The sequence below is a fragment of the Aythya ferina genome, assembly GCF_964211825.1.
Source record: "Aythya ferina genome assembly, chromosome: 20".
Classification (NCBI taxonomy): Eukaryota; Metazoa; Chordata; class Aves; order Anseriformes; family Anatidae; genus Aythya; species Aythya ferina.
In genome coordinates this window covers 8746649-8769132 of record NC_140318.1, presented here as the reverse complement: position 1 = coordinate 8769132, position 22484 = coordinate 8746649, and the positions used below count along the sequence as shown (strand labels likewise).

Sequence of the window (22484 nt, the reverse complement as noted above, 5' to 3'; positions counted from 1 at the left end):
CTTGTCTGTCTGTTCGCCTGAGCATAGTGCTAGCTCCAAACATCACTGCTGGAGCTGTGGAGCTCTGAGCCTGGAGGCCTTTGGGGCTCAAGTGCCTGAGAACAGTCTTAGGCCCAAACTGCATGCCTCTGCCTCCTGTGGGCAGAGCTGTTAAGTGATCTCTGTCATAAAAAGTGTTAGTCATAGATGGTTGATGGATCTTATATAAAACATTTTTAGATACCTGTATTAATTGCTTTTAAATCCTCCTGAGCTGAGACTTACTGATGCACTGGAAAGCCAGCCAGCAGCTATCTGCTGCAGGGGAGAAGCAGTGAAGTTGCTCGTTTGCTTGTATTCACAAAATCAGATGTACCAAGTTGTTTTTATCTGAGTTCCTCAAAGCAAGAAAGAAAATGTTGTAAAGTATTCACAGAATCATAGGATGGTTTGGGCTCTTAATCATGAATGAGGTTAGTGAGAGCAAGTTCTGCTCTGCAGCACTGGAATATGCAAAGAATAGGGTGACTCCACATAGGCATCTTCCTTTAACGTCCACTCTGAAGACGCTGTTTCTGAATCCCTGTCCTCCAGACAGTTTGGGGTACACCCCACTGTTGTTGGGACAAGTGAGTGGTGTTTATGCTGGAGAAGCAGAGCCCTAGGCAGTGGCTGGGCAACGGAGGAGCTGCCTCCAGCCACGAGCAGGGCTGCTGAGCTGCTGGCAGGGGGCTCTTCGACCATCTCCTCCTGTTGGCTCCCACATGGCTCCAAGTCCAGATGCAGTTTACTGTGGCTGTTGCCTATTGCTCTGTGGCAGAAAGCCAGCTGCTGAATTAGCCACAATGTAAAGAAATGGCATTTGGCTGCCCAGTGTTCGTGTGGTGGTGCATGAACTACAGGCCCCGGCCTGGAGCTGGAACCCAGCGTCTGGTGTCAACTTTCTGATGAGAGTGGAGTGCGCAGAGAAAAACAGATCAAGTATTTCAAATCTACCCCGCGAAGGGAAAACATTATCTGCCTGACCATGGCAAAGAGGCTGTAAGGATGTAACCCTTGGCAAAGCAAGCTATGTTCGTGCGTGGTCTTGATGAAGTACTTAGCTTCAATTAGAGTCGTGGGCAATGCTGGAGGCCAAAGTGGTGTGCGGATCCAAATTTTACAAATCATCCTAGGGATCATTTCTGGGATGGGCATGGGCAAGACCATGACACTAATTATTTCTGACCTTTAGAGAAAAAGAAATTGAAATCTAGCTGTGGAAATAGTGTAACATCTGAAACTTGGCCCGCCCTGTTGCTAAAATTCATTTTATTGCGAGCTTCAAAGAAAGTGGTGCTGGCTGCTGGATGATAGGCCTTCAGATACTGCAATCCAAACATGAAAGAAGGGCTGGTCCATTTCCTGTAGAAATGGCTTTGGTTTTTGTTCAGCTGGTGAACATGCCTTGCTTCAGTCGGGGCAGCTGGGATGAGGGGCAGCCTCATGCTGAGAAGAACACAGACATCGACTGACTGCCACAGTGCTGCTGGAGGACCTCGGAAAAAAGGCTGGAAAGGACTTTCAGGGTCATGTCTTGGCTCTGCCTCTCAGGCAACCACATGGCAATGGCATTTGTAAGTGCATCAAGATGAATTGTTTCAAGTCAAGACCGAGTCCCGCTGCTGCTGGGAGGAGGCTGTTCCACAACCTCATTTCTGTGGTGGTTAAAATCCTTCTCATTTCCATCCTTATCATATTACAGACCTGCTTATGGCCATTTATTAATGAAAGCTGTGAGCAAGGCCGTTAAACTTTTACATCAAGATGTTCTTATGCCAACAGCCCTTTTTTACCTAGTTTTCTTCCTTCCTAACATTCATATTCATGAATGCCACTCCAAATATTATGCCAGCATGTTATGTTGCCAAACAGCATGCTATGGTAGAGAGTTGGATTAATGGGAAACCAACCCCTTTTCCCTGTCTTTTCATCTGAAAGTCTTTTAACCCTCTCCTTGAATTCCCTAAATTTTCTCTCTTTTTCTTTCCATGAAGCATCTCCATTATGTTCTTTTAGCACTTGTTTGCCAAACCAAACTCCCCCAGTGCAAAGTTTGCACCCTTTTCTCGATTCACCTTCCAGACTCCTCTGGGATGGGTGATACCTTTTCTCTGTAAGATGGTCTGCTCAGTAATGAATTTTTGGGTTGGAAATATGGCTAGAAGGGACAATTATTATTTTTTTTTTTTTCAAAGCATCTTTTACAAAATCTAGCAGATTTTTCCAAGCTGTGCATTTCAAAACTGGAATATTCCTTTGGCACCAAAGGTAGGATCTTATGATGTTTTCTGCCAGCTTTGGTCTCTTGACACATTCTGGAGTTCACTGCCATGGATTTACTTCTAGAGCCCTTGCCCTCTCTTAAATCAAGTTGGAGTAGTTTTCCTTCTAAGCCTGAGGGAAAATTGCTTTATTGTTTCTAGTTTCAAATCTTATGTGTAATCCCCAGAATATCCTATGGATATCCTGGAGTTTCTCTGAATAAAGTGTTTTCTTTTTGATGATTTTCTTAGAAACGCAGATGCTTTCTCAGTATTTCTCTGAGGTATTCCCTCCAATATTTGATTATCCTTGTTAAGGAGGGCGCCATGCTTCTGCTATAGGCCTTTATTAATAAAAGTATGTTATTCATGAGGAGAAATTCCAAATGCCAGAACATTCCTATATAGTAGAAGATCCATTTGCTTTTGGCTGCATTTTCAGAGACAGATAGAAATTGAGAAGAATGAGTGTGATCCATGCTTACGGAGTGGGGGTGGGAGCAGGATGCTTTATTTTATGGCACCACATCGTAAAAGCCCTTCTATCCATCCACATCTGCCACCGCCTTGTGAGCCTGCGTGCAGGAAACCTCTGCCCCACACCAGAGTGGGAGGCATGTCCATGGGGAAGGGAAGGGAGAGAGCAGTCTGGTGTCATCTGTGCCCACCCCACTGCCGTGGTATAGAGGAGATATGGATAGGGAGCGGGTGACAGAGGGGAGTAGCAGGACCTGCTGGTAAAAGACAGTGTCAGATGCTTCTGATGCTGTAGTACTGCCAGCAGCTTGCTGTTTGCTACGGCATACAGCTGGACTTGTGGTACTGCTGTGGCATCCTTGCACAACTGTTACTGTGCAGTCTGCACACCATATTGCAGAGCTGCGGAAATCAGATCCAAAATCTGTTAAAGCTTATGAGTGATCATCCTTGGGAGCCCCTCAGCTGCCTAAAGGTTACTCGCACTGTTCGGTCTCTGCTGCAAGACTCAGGGACATACTGTCTTACTTGTTCTGATCCTGGCCTGGGCTGGTTGTGCAAATATTAACATTGGCTTTTCCCTTTCTCAGCCTGCCTCATATGGTAAGAGACCACATGTATGAATAATGTGACAGGCATTTCTTTTGGTGGGGTTGGAAAATGCAACTTTCCTAGAGTTAGATCCGGAATTGGCAAGAGTCGCTGCTGCCACTCAGTTTTTGGCCTCAGCAGAAGGAGCAGCAACCCCTTTTCATTAGCAGGCATCTGGGGCAGATAAAAGGCCTGCTGAAGTCGATGGGCACCAGAGAATTGCATCTGACAGTGTTTGCTTCGGAGTAACAAGGCACTCGCTGCTGAGCAAGAGGTTCCCTCTGAGGGCAGAGCAGCCACTGGGATGCTCTTGGCCACGTGCGCTTTGGGCAGACCTTGGTGGCTTCTCAGAGGTGGCCGTGATGTGGCTGATTGTGGCAGGCAGCACGGCAGCCGGGGTCCTGCTAAGCTGGAGGGGGCTACGATGCCTTTCTGGGTGTTAGCCCGACAAGAGGGGAATGCCATGGTCACACCAATTAAAAACTTTGGCAAAGAGGAAACATGGTTGATTAATACTATTTAAAAAGGGGGCGAAAAACATAGGACTTCTGTGTTCAGGGTTATGGAATAAATCAATATATTAACCCAAATCTAATTGCAACCCTCTTTTTACAGGCTAGTTAGAGCTTATTGAAAATAAAATTAAAACAGCTTTGATTTTGGCTCAAACATAAAGCTAAAATACTGAAATAGCATGAAAAGACTTTTTTTTTTTTTTTTTTTTAATAGTAATTTCTGACCGCATGAAAATAAGGAAGTACTACAAATCTTTCAAGAAAGTTGACTTTATGAGATTTCCAGCAACATTTCCAGATTAAACAGATTTGGCTCTGAGTTTAAACTCTTTTAGGCTCATCTGAAGCAAACAGGTTTTCTGAGATTTATGTCAGTTCGGACTCCACTCCCTTATAGGAGTTTCACTGCAGATTTTTGAAAGCTCTATTTATGGGTATATTTAGGGGAACTGTGCAAATCATGCAGGAGGTAGACTGAATCTCAAAAACCTGGATTCTGCTTTCAGCAGCAAACCTAGGATCACCGACCAGTTCAATAAGGGTCTAACAAACTCTGGACAGACTTCTTTGGAAAAGGGGTCCAGGTTGGATTTTCATTTTGACTTTACTCTGTTTAGAGGAGAGGGAGTCTTGAGGAATGAGAGTACTGCTGTGCGATTTCTTGCTGTCCCGCAGGCTGCTTTGATTTTATGCTGGCTGTCTAAAAGTTATTAGGTATTCAGTTGCTACTGATTTTAACGAGAGGTAAGGAAAACCTGGTGAGGGTCAGCTTGTTGCTTTGAGCTGGCTGAATACTGATTTGTGATCAGAGTTGAAGCTGAGCTTTGCTGAGCCTGCTGGGACCAACTTAAGAGAGCATCTGCAGTCTGCATTAGAGTTTCTGTGCACAGAGACACTATTTAGATTAAGGCTGATCAACAAGGCTGTGAAATGATCTAGCGTTTAGGAATAAGGCTAAGGGAATTCAAGCCAGGGTAAGATACCTCCTCTGCCGGAGGATGTATCTGCATGCAGCGGTATGTATGCAGTATGTGTGCAGTATGTCACCTTGGTACACCAGGGTAGTGGTAAAGGTTGGGAAAAGCTTCCCTCCCACTAGGATTAGTAGGGCCATTGAAGGATTTGGGTATTGTTCTGAAGAAAAATCACTTGAATTCATGCTAGCTGTTACAGGGAGATTTTTTTTTTTTTTTTTTTTTTTTTGTGGTTATTTGAATCTTGGTGATATGTAGGATTCGGAATCATCACGTTTTCTCCAGGAAATCAAAATACTTCTACTTTTATGGCAACTGTACTTCTGTGTCTCAGCTTTCTACAAATTCATTTGGATGTTAATGTGCTGAGGTCCCATTATGTAACGGATGCATTTAGCTCCCTGAATGCAGAGTTCAGCATCCATTTTTTTCTTTGAGCAATTTTCTGGACTACAACAAAGGAGATGAAAACACTGGGTTTCTTATGACTACTGATCTTCCTCAGCTTCCTTTCATTCTACCCTTTACAAGAGTCAGCTGAAACTGGACAGTACGTTTTGCTCATTTTGTGAGAAGAAAGATAAATGAAGGCGCTAACAATTTAAAACAGCAAATCCTTGTGAAATGCAACTGCCCTGATTCACAGAAGGCTTTTACTGTAGTGCCCATCTTATGCTTACCAGATTGGTAGCTTGGGCTTTTATTTATCTTTAGGAACAAACTAAGATTTATAGAGGAGATTTGGCAAAGATGTTACCCATAATAAAATCTAATCACTTTGGATATTTTTAGTATAACGAGATCCATACTGCTCCTTTCAGAAAGATCTTTGGGCTCCCAATGGGGAGGATGTTTACAGCTCTGGACCTTCAAGACTTTAACTTGATTATTTGCAGGCAGCAGAGTCTGCTTGCTTGTATAACAGAACAACAATTGTGTAATCACCACTGTTAAGTGAAAAGTCACATGATGGGAGTTTTGTTTAAACTCAGCTGCTTCTTGTTTCTTGCTGGGTTGCCGTTCTCGGGTGCGCACCCTCAAGAACAGTGAGTTCAGTAATGTGAAACAGCATTTCTTCTTTGTTTTTTCATGCTTTTTAACTTTGTTACGGCTTTCAAAACTTCCCAGGGAAATAGCTTCCAGTACTAGTTATCTGGACTAATTACATATTTCGGCATGGGATGGGTTTGGCGTTAATGGGTCAACAAGGGCTTTCCTAGTGACTCTGTTTGTCCTCAAGCATGAACAGCTTCCCACAGATCTGTTTGCACACTTCAGCTTTTAATGGGCCACAGAGACTCAGTGCTCTCAGGAACATTGTGGATGTAACGCAGAGGACTGAATGGATGGAGGACCAGAGGCAGCTGTCACGAGCAAACATATGTATGTGTATATGCAAAAGTGGATTTCCTAGAGAGGAAAAAAGAAGTCAGAATGGTACTTAGGAATTGGGAACGTGACAGTTTCCACTCCAGGGTCAGAGGATTTGAACGGAGCAACGATTGTGCTCAGATCCCCGCAAATCATAATGCCTATCCTTTGTGCTATGCCAGTTCTTATATAAGTTGTTCTTGCAATATCCTGATCTTGTGGAAATAATGGGGGGAAAAATAATTCATTCTACATTAAAAATGGGGTAAAAATAATTTCCTGTAGCAGGGATTTCCTATCTGACTCTTTGAAGCAGTAGTAAAAGCCATTGTTTGGGACATAATTTGAGAGATGGTCATCAAAAACGGAATGAAATATGGTTTGTCTCAATTGTGTAAGGGTGAAAACACCAGAAGTTTACATATTTGGGATTCAAAAGTATTTGTTATCTAACCTGTGCCTCCTTTTTACTTCTCTCCTAGATCTAAAGTCCTGTTCTTCCTTTTTCTGTTTCCTCATTTTCCTCCTCTTACTACTTGCACTGTACTGCCCAGGGTCTGGAGGAGCTCCCTTGTCCCACACATCAACACCAATGCTCCTGTTAAGTGTCAGCGAGTCCTCCTTTTTTTCCTGCTCTCTTCTGTACTTTTAGTGCTATTTCTGACAGACCTGTTAGAGTATTTAATTTCTTTATTCAAGGTACCCTAAACTATATGAGGAGAGTTCAGACTGTATGGAGATCGGTCTTACTCTGACTGAGGCACGGCAGCAGTTGCCCTGGGGTGTCTGTCGATAATAAATGAGAGTAGGTGATCTACTGGCACCAGCAGAAACCTTACCTCCTGAGAGATACAAATCCCCTCGTGAAGAGTTTGAAGCTCCTGAGCTTGGCCCTTTTCCTACAGATAGGTTTAGCCTGGGAAGGCTAACTGAATCACAGATTATGCCCTGCATGCAACTACTTTGGCATCTCAGCACGGTAGAAGTACCACGCCGCGCGGACACATCATTCCCTTTGTTACTGACACTGCATGACTACAACTGCAAATATTTTCCACAGTTGCTCTGCCTTTCTCCATGTGGCTGTTACGTTTTTGGAGTGATGACGATAGCTACGTGTTAAGCATGAACAAGATGTCTATACTTTAACCTTTGCTATAAGCTGGTTTTGATTTTCCTTAATATAAAGCAAGTGGGGGACAATGGATCATGTTGTGCCTGATGAAAATTTCTGAGCAAATGGTTTAAAGTCCCCTGTGCACTATCTTTGCCAGGGTTACTTCAATGTAACCACAGAAGAAGGCTGAATCGGCCAGCAGTTTGAGCAACAGGTAGTGTCTGAATCCAGCTGTTGATGGGAAAGATGATTTTCCCCTCTTCCCAAATCTTTTCCTGTAGCTCAGCCTCCACAGGGATGACTATGGAGGCAGTATTACATTGCAAGGACATGTGTCTTGTTCTCTGACAGTTTTCCATGACTTCATAATTTATAGCATAATAAACCAAGAATCATATGTCGCATTGCTCCTGGAGTGGGCAAGGCACCACAGCTGCTGCCCTGAGAGGCAGGACGAAATCTGATTTCAGAAGCCATTTTGGAAAGAGAGGATTACCGAGTATTGTTTATGTTGAAAGAAGCAAAGTCGGTATCAAACTGACGGAAAGCCATTTATAACTGCAAAAATACTAAATACAAATTGCTATTTGATGTGTTTGAGAGGCTTTACCTCTGCTCCATGGTTTCTTTCTAATGTCAGAGGGATGGTATTTAATGGAATAGGGCAGCCAAGGTCAAGTTGAGACATGGATTTAATTCCTTACCTCTATAAACAAAAATCACATTCCTTGCTAAACTTCGCATGACAAGAGGGAAGAGATGCAGACAGGGATTTAAGCATTGCACTCTGTTTATATTTAAAAAAGGATGGAAAAAGTTCATAAAGGTGATAACCAGTTTCTCCCTGGAAATAGAAGGACAAATAACCTCAGACTGAGAAGCCGAAAGTTTGACATAGGACGGTCTGTGGACCTGTTGGATCCCCAACATTCACTTTTTGGCTTCTTCCATCAGCCTTGACTGATGTGCCCCCCCAAAGTGTTAGCAGCCCGGGAGGACTGAAGGTGCTGCAATGTTTTGGTGCAACTGGGGCTCAGATTTGATTAGTGCAGGTAGGGTACCACATATCCTAGCCACTCTTTTGTCAGCTATGTTTATCAAACCTGGAGACATGGAAAACAGCTGTATTCTTGGTGTTGAATAGCTAGGTGGCCATTCTGCACCTAGGTCACTTTCTTCTTTTTAACCCTTGACTAATCTGTCACACTTCAGAAAGTGAGAAGGGCTCCCTGAGAACTGGGAGGTTTGAGCCATCTCAGGATTTCTTCAGTGCAGGGAGCTTTCCATTATGGAGCTTGCTTGGCTGCTGTGCTCCCTCCAGATATATTCCAGCTGCTTCCCACTTCTCAGCTGATGCAGACTCTTGATATATTCATAGTTAGGTAAAAAGCCAGCAAATCCTTCTCCTTCTTCCCTCCCCTCTCCTCACACACATACAACTGACAGGAAAATAAGCACTACTATTTCATCTTTAAAATCAGAGGGGGGACATGGTTTCCCTGTGAAGTAGTGGAAACATTGACATCATGTTTGGAACAGCTGTTTTTTCCCCTTTCCTGTTCTAATTGCACCGAGTTTTTAAAGCCAAGGAATAAAATCTTCCCCTCTGGAGTGCAAGAAGGTTCCCCATAGGCTACTGTTTGTCTGGGCTTGGGATGAGTCACGCTGTTCCTTTTGCAATTCATTGACAAATTACTAGAACCAGGGGCTGGGAACTTTGATGGCGGGGGAGAGAGCAAGGAGTTCAAGACAGTTGGTGATAGAAAATGAAGAGGAATTATTTATAGAAAGTTCAATGGCTGGGTCCTTATTTCTGTGTTATATTCTTTCTTTCCACTTTAAAGGAAATGGCTGCTATAGCAGGAGTGACTCACTCAACAAGTGTTGCCAGCAATGTGGGTTTGCCATTTGCTTATGTTAACCTTTTATCACAGCATGGTGCAAGTGTGTGGTTCCAGATAAGACCACAGATGTGAAGGCAGAGGGAAACAGCAGGGGGTGGGAAGAACATAATTTTATAGTCAAACATCAGTCCTGGGTGTCTGCACTGAGAAGAAGCTCCCTGATGGCTGACCTGACCTGCAGTAGTACTGAGAGGTTTGTCCGCTGTAGCAGTGCCCATGTTACAACCTGTGCTGACTTTGGAAACCTAGGCTGTGGAATTCTGTATCTCAACAAAGCAGAGGAAACTCCACCAGGCACAGACACGAGCCAGGTACACACTGTCAACTTGCTCTTTGCTAAATGTTTTTATTCCTGCAACACAACCTGTTTGTGCTGGCACCTGCTTCCCAGCTCTGCAGAGCTCCTCGCAGATCCCCAGAGGTTCCAGCTCTTCCACTGGGAAGAACGTAGCCTTATGCTAACAGAGGGGAGGGGAGAAACAGAGAAGGAGATTGCAAGGAAGATGAGGAAGAGATTTTTCTGGGTTCCCTTCTTTCCATGAAATTGTCCATGAAATAAAGGAAAGAGCAGTAAAGGGAGTGAGTAAAGTACAATGTCTGCTCAGTCAGTCTGTGGGGAAGCCCAAAGGCAGCAAAAGGAGCCAGAGCTCAGCAAAGAAAGAAAATAGGACACCATTCTCCACAGGAATGGTGTTAAGCTGAGGCAGGGGAAGTTTAGGCTGGACATCAGGAAGAGGTTCTTCACCAACTGGTCACACACTGGAATAGGCTCCCCAGGGACGTAGTCACTGCACCAAGCCTGTCTGAATTTAAGAAGTGTTTGGACTGTGCACTTAGTCACATGGTCTAAACTTTTGGGCAGACCTGTGAGGTGCCAGGAGTTGGACTTGATGATCCTTCTGGGTCCCTTCCAACTTGGGATATTCTATGCTTCTATGATTGTATGAAATCCATCTGATTTTGCTTCTAGTCTCTTGCCTGTTACACTTGCAGGTTACATTCACATTTTCACTGTTCTGAAGTACCTGCAGACAGCATGTTCTAGACTCAGCAGTACCAGTGCTAAGCCTAAGCTAGTCCTGATGCTGCAGGATCCCAGTCAAACCAGTCCCAGCAAAAATCTTCCAGCAGTGGCTACAAGCTGTTCTGCAAGAAGAGCTGGCTGCTGACTAATGGTCTACTAACCATATGAAATAGTACAAGTCTCATGAAAGCACTTGCGATTGGTACATCTGTACTGCTAAATGAAAGAAGTCCAAAAATGAGGGAGGTCAGTCAAGCAAGGACCGTTGGTTGTCTGCGCTTCTTTAAGTCTCGTTTGGACTCTGCATTCCAGCAAGCTGAAAATGGTGCAGAAATGAATATTTCTGCACCATGTGAGGGCAGGGATGTGATTGTAGTTACATATCCTACAGAAAAACACCTGATAAGCTTTTTAGGTCTCTAGTGCCATTAGTGTTACTTTATAGCTTAGATTTTAAGCACATCAGCATCATGCGTAGCACCAACCCCTCTGTTTTAGACAAAACGAGGAGACGTGTAAGCAGTACACAGTTTTAATCCTTGTGTCCAACACATCCAAAGTTTGGGATTGTTTTTCTTTGGATTGATGGAATGGAAATTTGAATGTTCCTTTGACCGTGCCTTAGGAAAGTCTAAAGTGAGGGACTGTAAATAGTTTGAGCTGACATTTCAGCTTGAAAGTTAGGGGAAGGAATGAAGAGAAGCGGCCAGCATTAATGCTCACTTGAATTGTGAAGGGAAATTTAACATTAAAGACTTTTTTTTTAATTTTTCTACTGATATTGTAGTTTCTAAAGCCATATAAATTCAAAATGTACTCTTAACAAAAAAACTACATGCCAACCTCTTTTCTTACCCCATCTCTCCATTTCTTTCATGTCCTTGAATTCCCTGCAATAATCCCTGGATACGGATTGGAAACGAAGCTAGTTTCTGCGGATACCACCCTGGCCTAGAAAGATGGAGTGATTTCGTAACAAAGCCTGACATGCCAAACTTGGTGTCTGCAGTTAGGAGCGTTCCTCATTGCAGTTTTGTGTGCTAGCCTGGAGTTTGTAATTAAATCTGATAGAGTGGTCACTCACGGTACCCTGTTGTGGTAGCTGGTGTTGCTCCGCGCTTTTGGGGTAGCATCCTGAACAGCCTCTGCATAAGATGTTTATTATAAAAACCTCTAAAGCTGAGTGCTCTGAGGTGAACGAGGCAGGATGAGTGTCTGAGAAAGTTCACTAGGAATGGAAAGTGGGAGAGTTGCCTACAGACCTCTTCCTTTGCATTCCCTTTCACTGCAGTATTATAAACAATCAGTACAATTTTTAGGCTTTTGGTAGTTCTGGGAGATATTATCCTCATTTTGTGCATAAGGCCTTGGATGATCCTTCTGTCTAGAGAGGTGCTGTCCTCAGCTGGGAAGCATTTGATTTAGCCAGGCTAGCAGAGAAGTGCATTTGGGGAGTTAGTAAAGCTGGCAGCCAATAAAAGGAAATGTTTCATCATGTGTCTTTAGAAAATCACACTGCTTTTTTCTGGTCTTTGTGCTCTTGTACAGTGAGTGAGCCCTGCTTAGCTCTCATTCAGAGATGCTTCAGATTGCTATGACAGAATCACTGTGTGCTCTCTCTTGTTTACTACATTCTCGTTCAGTGCTTTTCTTTTAATTCCTGTTATAATAAGCCCATTTTCAATGGAAAGTGACAGTTTTGCAGCCAGAGCTTTTTCAGTCATTCTACTGCTTGGAAGTCATGGAGAGGCAGTGTAATTTCGGTTGTGACACGGCGGCTGGGAGATCCAACTGCATCATGAACAGACAGTTGTAATTAACCTAGCTGTAATCCAATTAGTTAGTGGTATCCAGGCTGAAAAGCTGTAATGGTGACAGCCGTAACATCCTGCCTGGTAGCCTGAATACATATTTTACAACTGAAATGAATTTCACTGAGGTTTTTTGCAGTATGACTGTGTGCTGTTTTCACACTTGCTAAATGTGTCCTTTAAAGCTCCCTGTGCTTCTTTGTAGAGCAGCGTTCTGAACAGCCTCTGCAGAAGACTTTCAGTATGCTCTAGGTGGCAACAGCTTCAACAAGTCCCAAACGATGGTACCTGCTTCAGCCAGGACTAAAATGTTGTGCTCTGTAGCTGTATTCCATCGCATCCTCCCTACTTGCAATGTGCGTCTGCCAAAGGTGCAGAGGCAGCAGATGAGGTATCTCTGGCCATAGGATGCTCAGATCATGCTTTCTGCTGCCAATTTTTGATTTCTATTGGTAAGTACAAATACAAGAAACTTTCAAGTGAAATTCTGGCTTCAAGGAAAAAGCAATTTAAAACATTGTACTGACATGAGTGGAGCAAGGCTTTTAGGTATTTTCACCTCATTTTCCTTTATTAAACCCAAGTAGTATGTCAGGAGTTCTGAAGTCAGGGGAGCTGTGCTCATTTATGCTTTATGCTTGCAAGCAACCGATTCACATTTTCTGCTAGTTAAAATCCCTGTAAAGTTTATGTGGAGATATTTCCTTGCGTTATTTTCCTCTAGGCTGTCTCCTTCTCATGCACTTTGTTATCCAACTCTTTATCATCAATGTTTTTCTTTTATCTTTTTTCCCGGTTAGTTCAAAGCAGCCTTTATTCCCAAGATATATACATTTCTCCAGTTTACGTGACTTTTGGCCCTGCAAGAAAAACTCTGTTTTTTTTTAACCTTCATTATACAGTTGATGTTTTTATTAATGAAAGTAAGTGTAGACTCAACATGTTGATGGTGCTTTTAAAAAATGATGTGACATAATCCCATAACTGAATGCTTTTGACATACACCCCTTTATTTCAGGTAATTCTAGACTCTTAAAAAAAAAAAAAAAAAAAAAAAAAAAAGAAAGAAAAGGCTATTCTTGCTACGTTGTAATGCAATGGAATGATAAGCTCCACAGTAGCTTCCTCTTGAATGTTAATGATGTGCTGCTTGTAAGTCTTTCAGTGCCAGAGTCCAGTGCTGCCCTAGCAGCTCATCTATCATAGATCCATGAATTCAGTGAAGGGTTTTATTTTCGAGTTTGTTTCAGCAAACAAAACTGTTACTACATCTCTCATGAAACAAGCATACTGAGTGCTCTCAGCCCCATGGACAGTAAGTTCACTCCTGCCTTAGTTTTCCCTCTTGAAGTAAAAACATGTTCCACCTGGGTTTTTTGGAGGTGAGTGACTGGTATTTTATTTTTTTTTAATACTCCTGAGACATGTTTCTGCCATCCTGGAAATAAAAGGTGTTTTCCCTGAGTCCAGAGGTGGTCTTCCTGAAGTCTTAGCATACCAGGAACACTAGCATTGCCTTGGAACCAGGCTGACACAAAATAAGACATTAACAAGGCTCTGGAATCTAAGGTATTAGAGGGTGGGGATTATTCCCATTATGGAAGAGGAGGATCAGACCAGACAGATATTGCAAAGTCATAGTATATTACTAAATGGGACTGATATGTTAATGAAAATATCAGTTGTTGGCTCTTGCAGACTTCTGTATGCTGTTGTACCTGGAACCTATATCCACAGGGTGAGATGTGCAGCTGTGAAATGGTTGTGCTGTTCTTCAGGAAGAAGTGCTGTAGGCTGGATTGAAGTGTCCTCTTTCCTCATTCTGACCTACAAGCTACCCTAAAAATGACGGTCACTTTGACTTCTGAAGTCAAAAACAAAGTTTTGACACTGTTGCCCTCTTTGGAGAAGACCAACTATAAAAGAAAACTCAGTAAAATCTTTGGCATCCCGGAAACTGCAGTTGTATCTGCACTTTGCAGTGTTGTGTAAAGTACTAGCTCTCGTCGAGCTTGCACATCCTCACTGGCACGAAACAAGCAGCAGGCTAGTGAGGGTTTGAGGGTTTGTTTTCTTCCCAGCCCACGGCCCAGCTCCCAGCACAGCTTGGGTTGGTGCTACGTGTAGGTAGCTGTGTTGGTTGCCTTCACCACAGTAACATCTCATATATGAGGACTTAATTCTCATGAGTCTCATTGACCTTAATAGAGTTAGTGGCCTTAACTGTACCTGTAGGGAGTGATGCTACAGAGAAAAATGAATTAGCTTAAATCTAGGCTATGAATATACAACTGAGTGGGCTCATACAAGAAAGAAGAAAATAAAACTGGTGGGCTGAAGGGGGCTGGGGGGGGTTGGCAGCTACTGGATGGGAATAACTTAACAAGAGCTTAATATTTAAGAACATACAGGCATCTACCTGGAGAAAAGAAAAAACAAACAAACAAACAAACAACAAAAAACACTGTCTTCAGAAATTAAGTTCTGTGTACTTCTGTGGGAGAAAAAACAAAAAACAAACAAACAAAAAAACACCCTCGTTTAAGCCAACCAAGTGGAAAAGCTTTGGAGTTTGCCCTGTAGAAAGCACAAACCCAGCTGGATTCTTTCTGCACAAGAGAAAGCTTGGTGCAAACAAGGGGTCATGAAAATACCCACTCCATCTGTGACCTGACATGCTCTCTGCATGCCACAAGGTATTTCGAAATGCCATAAATACAAGAAGTATCTGACAAAAAAGATCTTTCTGTAAAACAATGCAAGCCTTGGATGTTGCTAATTCAAAGGAGATATGTAAATGCTCAGGCATTTGTCAGAGAGCTATGACTCTATTTAGTGTTCTCTACTGGGAAATTCAGAGGATCTTGACAACGTATTTTTTAATTAAAAAGTACTTTTTGGAAACTTTAACCTTGCACATCTCACCACAGCTGAATATGATGTGTGTATTCTCTCAAATGAAAATAAGTATCTTTCCAGAATCCATAACATTAACAACCTCAAGTGGTATTATTTATATCAACAGCAAGCCTCATTCTGCTTTTGCTTGCCTTGGGGAGACATCAAAAATTAATTAATTTAACCTGGAGATTACTACATCGTACTCATAGCTATAGTATGCGAATGTATTAACCAACTAGACTAACATCTGTTGTGTGGGGCTCTTTCTTCCTTTTGTCTGTTCCTTCCAAATAAATCTTTTTTTTTATTATTATTTTTTTTACTGTTTTCAGAGAATAAAAAGCTGCATTTTATTCCTTTTAATAGATTTTGCTTTGACTGCTTTGTAAAATGAAAACCCAATGACAGCAAAACCACAGCAACAGCCGAAGTGCAGCTTTTCTTCTTTGTCCTTTCCCGTTTAATATTTCCTGCCCCTTCCAGTTCATGCACAGAATAGCAAAACATAGCTTTTTTTTTTCTTTTCTTTTTTTCTTCTGTCTACCACCCCTTGTGCTGCTTGTGCTAGATCAGCTGTCCATGGAGCAGGGGAGTGAGCAGGGGACCGAGCAGCTTGAATCAGTTTGCCTTGCAGCATGGGCATGGCTGCAGTTACTTGAAATACCCAGGAGGCGAAGGAGGAACAGTTGTTAATCCTGCCACCAGCCATTCTCTCATAGAGCTGTTTCATTCTATGGGGTCATGGAAGAGATGTTTTTGTACTATCCTATACAGAGACACTTCCTAATGACAACGGCTCACAGTAAGCTTGAAGCACAAAGTCACTGTCCTCGTGCTGAGCAGGGTTTGTGCCCGTGGGACTGTGGCTGTCACCGTGGCACATGAGGGCGGTTCACTGGCAGCACGCTTGGGTTTGTCTGTAAGGGCTGACTGCCTAACAACCAAGGGTTTTAAATCCTTCTGTTTACGCGTGTTCAAGGTATCAGTGATCAGTAACTCATACAAAGGCTTTACCAGGAGTTTTATCTATAATCTGAAGGAATCGTTTGCACCAGCCTCTGATTTAGGTCTGAGTTCGTTCATGGAGTAGCCTGACTCAGTCGGACCAGGAGTAAGCTGACTTGTTCTCATCTTGCTTGGTGAGTGAACAGACCAGAGGAATGGGATGCTAACACCAGACCCCAGATCCCCTCTAAATGTACCTCAGACCACAGAATAGCACATGTCTGTGTGGGTACCAGTTATAACTATCACCACAGGCTAACCTGCAGCAGGTTAATCTACAATTACCATCCACTTGTGCTCACTTAGCCCAGATAACAAATGTTCTGGCATTGGCACTGGTGGGGGTGCTCTGTGCTCTGCCTAGGTCCCAGCCCAGCCATCCCCAGCCTATGAGGACCCCGGATGGTTCCCGTGAGCACAGCTGGGCTGTAGTGAGCGGCACCAATCTGCTGGGAGTTGCTGAGCAGAGATCTCTGCAGGCTGATTCACTGTCTGCAGGCGATCTGTGGTTGGGTAACTGGATCTTGCTGCCGCCTGCCTTGCTGGCTGAAGCTGCTCTGGGAGTCCTTGCAGGATGCTCACGCGTCCTTTAGGGAAGATCTTCTTTAATATTAAAATAAACAGATGGCTCGGTGGTTTCTGATATCATAAGTATTCTTTCCTGTGAACTAATATTACAGTTATTAGTGGGTTTATGGCCATTCAAAGAGTTCTTTTATTCCATTCTCCTTTTTCATCCCACAGACATGCTGGTTTTCTAGTGTCTGTTCTACACGTGTAAAGAACATTGCTCTCCCTGTGGTTCTCGACAATGCGTTAATCTGTTCCTAATGTGATTTCAGGGTCATCATGTGAGGCTGGGATGTGTCTTTTTGGGGATGTGCTGATCATACGTCTGTGTTAAGAACTCTGTTGACAGCTATAGGCTGCTGGATGTTCTGAGCGCATCTTTAGGCATGAAAGCATACTGCCAATGTAAAGATAAGGTCAGGTTGTAGGTTACCATGAAACAGAGGTGCCAGGAGCCCTTCCTTGCAGGCATCTCAGGAAGAAACTTGCTGGTGGGCACTTTTTTTTTTTTTCCTTCTTCACAATTGCTTGAACAGAGGGAGAAATTAGGGCTGGGGTGAGAATAATCCATGACCATCTAAATTCATGCAATTGCAGTTGATGAGGCTTTTTTTGGTTTGATTAAAACAAAACATTAGGAAGTGCTATGGGATTGCAACACGGGCTGGACACATTGGCAGAATCTTGTCTATTAATTTGGGAATCCTGAAAACCTTGCTGTACTACCAGATCGTAGAATCAGGATACACCCTGTATCAGAGTAAATTTATGGATTTAGGGTCTGTTCTTTTCGAAGCAAATGGTGGGCAGATCATTGCTCCAGATGCCAGAAGCCACTGACTGGCCACATTCCCACAGTACAGCCCAGATTTCTGCTGTGTATGTGACTCTAACACAAAGTTATTGCTTTTTGTATGTTTTTTTTTACAGTTCAAGATGGTGGAAGCAGTGTGTGAACTGTGTTGCAGCCCATCGAAATGGTGTTTTCTTTCTCTTTCATCTCTTACGAGCACAAAATGCTGTATGCCTTGGAACATGCCATGAATGCATGCTGGGCGTTCCTGGAGGTGCTTAAGGTAAGGAAATCAGCCTTGTGCAGTTTTACTTGTGTTACCCAGTAGGTCCTGAAACTTGGTTTTCTCAGAACGGAGTCTTCGTGTTGTCCTGAATGCTGCTCATTGGTACAGGTCAAAATCATGCATGAGAGAGAGGTAACAGCTGAGCGTTACTGGCTGTAACCACCAGTGTTTGAACCTCTGCACTTTCCCTGCTGTATTCAGCACTACAGGCAGCCTGTGAGACTACAGGGGAATTCCTTAGGGGAGATTTATGTTTTGCCTTGGGGTACTTTTTAGGCTTATGAAATAAAACCAGATGCTGGATGTCTGTATGGCATAGTACAATGGCATGCAAAGACGTTTGCCCACAGTTTAGTAGGAGGTAGCAAAATTAGCATATCATTCCACAGCCCAATTAGCATATCATTCCACAGCCCAACTACAGCTGACTGACACAGCTGTACTGAGCTAGCTGGTAGATTTTGCTTGGGAAGGATGCACGACATTGTATAAAACAATCTTCCTGTTAATCAGCACCTTGCAAATTTTATTATTTTCTGTACTTTCTGGAAACGTCTTCTGTACTTGGCTGCAGCCATTGTATCACACCACTTTATACCCATCTCTCTCCAGCTGCGTTTTTCCCCAGATTGTTCTGCTTTTCAAAGCATGCTTTCAGTCACTAGTTTCTCAAGTTTGCCAGTCCTGATCTCTGCTCGTAACAGCCCATCTGCTTAGAAATGCAGCTGCCTTTAGGAATACCTGCTGCCCTCACTGAGTAACTTCCCTGCAGACAGACAGTCCTCTGGGGATCATCAGTAAGCCTCTCAAAATGTTGGAGGAATATCAGATTCTCATGTTCTCTTTTATGAAATACCCTCCTATTAGAAGGAGAAATAAACACTTTCCTTACAGGCAATGTATTCATTATTTGTGCCTTCTAGGGGCTTCTTCTACTGATACCTGCCTCTGAGACACACAAATCATTAGTTTAATTTCATATGTGTGTTTTCTACTCTTCTGTTTTCAGGGCAGTGAAGATGTTGGCATTTATCCAGTCAGCCTCCATTAACAGTACAGTTATTTTGCTACAGCTCTCCTGAATGCAGTATCTGTTCATTTGTTCACATATTAGATTATGGTAATGTAAAAAATATTCCTTTAACCTTGCTTCAGTCAGGACTCCGAAGAATAGTCTGCTTCATGGGTGGTGCTTCAGGCAGTTAATTAACCAAGGCATAAACGATATTATTTACCTACACTGTCTTTTTGTGTCTGCCAATAATGTTTAATGTTTCAAAATTAAATTGGCCAGAGGAATGGAAGAATGCGCTCAGTGGCTTATTATCCTCTAATAAGACATTCCATCGTTTCACAAATTCATACTGTTCCTGATTCTTCATCTTGCACCACTTCTAAGCCAGAGAAGCAACACGCCATGTGTTGCAGAACAGATGAACAGGCACCAGCACTATCAAAAGCCCAGATGGTGGTGCCCCAGCTCAGGGCAGGTAGTCTGCACCTCCTGGCAGGGGAAAACTGCCAAGTTTGTACCTTAAGAGAAAATCTCTTTTCAGTCCTAAACCTGGCAAGATTTGACATGTGATCAAGACTACAGCTGATACATTAGAACAACTAGTAAAGCCACGGTACCATCTTTGAGAACTATTCTACTCTGACCAGTTGGAAACAGCTGGAAATAGAGCATGTGATTTAGTAAAAGGAAACAAAACTGTGCCTGAGCTGCTAAATGTCATGCTCACTCCCAAACTCCTAGAGGCAAGTAGCAGCCCTGAAGCATGAGAGGTAATTTGCTGTCTGAAGGAAAATTCTGAAGGCAAATCAGGAAGACTTTTAGCAAAGCTGTTTGAATTTGTCCCCACCTTTTTGCTTGTATCAGCATTAGGGAAAGTAGGTACATAAACAGGCAGTACCTTTTCTTTGTAATGAAGTGCAAGATGGGTACTTGTGAGAGAGTCTCTCTTTCGTGTTCATTCTGTGAAGTTGAGAACTGCTGATGTAGTGGAACTCTGATCTGTAAGTATCAAAGCTTCCTTTAGAATTCACATTCTAAAAGAGTAGTCCTCATGAGTCTTATCCAGGTTTAACCCTGCAGAAAAATCTGGAGGATTTCCTTCCTGCATAATATGATCCTATAAAAGTTGATTGGTGTCTACCTCAGACATTGGATTGTTTAGTCTTAGGGTAGGACATCAAATTTGCCAGCCTTTAAGAATTTCCCACATTCAGTGGTCTTGTACAGCTAAGGAACCATCATTCATTTGTCAAGTTTACTTGGCATCTTTAGAAAAGGAAAATTTGCCAGCGTGGCTTTCAGAAGTTCCAGTGGTCAGTAAAGATGTCTTAACATGGATAAAAAAGAAGCCAAACTCAATTTATTTTAAATCCTAAGATTAGACTTCTTAGAAACAAGTAGCAGATATTCCATTTCAACAGAACAACATCAACAAAAAAACAGCTGAAGTGGAGGGATGCTAGACTGCAGCCCAAGAGCACAGCATTAAATTCCTGGTGCAGGCTGTCACTTCTTGTGCAACCCTAGGTAAGTAGCTGCAGATCAGGAATGTATTTTGTGCTTATATATTAAGTAGGTTAATATTTCTCTCCCTGACAAAAGTGTTTGGGGAAGAGAAATGCAGTCTTTTAGGGGTAGGTGGAGGGAGTATCTTTTGCTCTTGGAATCCAGCAGTGAATTAATTGTCCTTTATTCAGAATAACTGTAAAAACTGATGAAGTTCATTGTGAAAAAGGGAAAAAATATTCTAACAATAGTGAAAGTCTTCAAAGTGACAGGCAGCATGGCAGTCTGGTCAAAGACATAACAATGATTGCGTCTGGGTACTACAGTAAGCACCATTTGGCCCACTTCTGAGGAACCTACAAAAAACCTCCCAGTTATATATGATATGTCGAGTGTGGCCCCAAACCAAAGGCATCTGTACAACTGCTGACCTCATTATTTGGCATCCTCCCAGTGTCTTACTGCGGAGGCCAGTCTCCCAGAGCACGTAAACTGGGTGCCTTGCCACATTTCCATCCATGAGACTGCAGTCTCCTTGTCTTAGCTATCACTTGCAACTATCTCAGTCTCTCAGTATGTTCAAAAGAGAATTAAAGGGAGATGGAGCAGGGGGAGGAAATCCGTTTCAATTTAGAAACCATCTGGGCACCACAAATTCTATTAGAAAAAGATTCTGGAAAAGGGAGTTTTCAAACTGAAATAAACAGTTTCTTCTTGAATATCCATTTGGAATGTGTCAGTTTAACTGAAGAGGCTTTCAGACTGCTCTCCACTTACAGCTTGCCAAGGCCATGGGTGAAAGGGCAGCTTGGGAAAAAGATTGTTTGAGTTTGCTCGCTAACAGCACTTCAGAAATAATTGGTTGTGAATGATGCATAAGCTTTGACAAGGCCTGTGGATCATCCATCATCTGATATGGGGAGTCACTGTGCACAAGGTCAGGTTAGTGCAGAGCCAAGATGAAACTAAGTGCTGAATGTGCTGTAGTGTCCCTAAAAAAAAAAAAAAACTTCTCTGGGTTAACTGAGTGCTCTCTTGAAGGCACCTAAAAGTCTGACTGGAACTTAAGTTATAACAAAAAAAAAATGGCCTATGGTAGGAGTGCTTATAAACCCCCAGGTACTGCAGAACAAATTTTTGTGGAGTTTCTGGACAAAAGTCAGACTGAAAGAGCAGACCACCCACACCACCCACACCATCCCATCCCCCCTCCAAAAAAAAATAAATATATATATATCATTCTTCATCATGTTGTTTTTTTTTTTTTATCCTCTTTTCTATATTTTCAAATATAAACCAAATATATTAAATTAATGCAGAACAGCACTTGACATTTTAAAAAGTTGACTTGGCCTAACATGCAGGCTTTTTTGAAGACTGTAAGGTCAAGAAATTCATTAATGTTTCTACTCTTTGCACTGACTTTTTTTCTATAGAAAGAGTGTATAATTTATTTAACATTTTCAACAAGCAATAAGGAGAGATCAAGGCAGAAAGGCAGGGCACCATTTCCCATTCAGTTTTATAAAATAAATAAATAATCAGATGTATCTTCTCTGGCAGCAAAGCTCATTGAAGAAATTTCAAATTGCGTGCTACGCTTTACTGCCCTCAGTAGCGCTGAGGCAACTGTCCACACGTGGTTCTGAACAAGATTGCTGAAGTGATCTAGCCTAAAAATAACTTAATTTTGTTTAAGGATTTTTTTCAGCCAGGTCAGTGTGTGGCTTCAGAGGGAGTTGTACCGACACACTGGGAGGGGACTGAGGGTGACAGCAGCGAGCTTCCTGCACTGTCCAGAAAAAAACTCATCATCAGACAGCGCTGGAACCTTGAAATTGTCAGGCAGCTCTGAAGAATTGATCTCTTAGAACCTTGTCAAAACACAGTGGACTGCACTTCATATTTGCAATGGTGACATCTTCTTTTTCCTTATCCTTGAAATAGTGATAAAGTTTGGAGGGGTACATTCAGCCAGATCTCCAGTGTGAAAACAAAGGATGGGATTATGATTTCTTAATCTGTGCTCATTAGTACCTGATTTATCATTAAACTGTCTCCTTGCAAACAAGAAATATGTTCATGGAGCGCTTACAGCAGGAAGGAAAAGTATCGGGTTGTCTCAGAGGTTGGGGAATAACTAGCTACAGTCTGACCCAGCATCTTCTCAGTCACTTTCAGATCGACTCCCTGGTTAAAAAAGTCCCATCTCTCTGGTCTCTCTGTTTTGTTTTAGGAATCAGTGTTAAAATATCTAAATGCTCATTTTGGAGTTTGTAAGAATACAAAATGCTAATGAAGTATTTCACTTTGGAAGGAAATCCAGGAGTGAATTACAGCAT

At 42.6% G+C, this 22484-nt stretch overlaps 1 long non-coding RNA gene across 1 annotated transcript; it reads left to right on the top strand.

Moving 5' to 3' along the window:
* The first annotated feature begins 9552 nt into the window (after positions 1–9552).
* On the top strand, positions 9553–22217 carry LOC311421991. Its single transcript, XR_014685123.1, has 4 exons — positions 9553–9819; positions 12272–12518; positions 17473–17618; positions 21842–22217. It is a non-coding gene; the product is annotated as an uncharacterized lncRNA (long non-coding RNA).
* Positions 22218–22484: the final 267 nt, after the last annotated feature.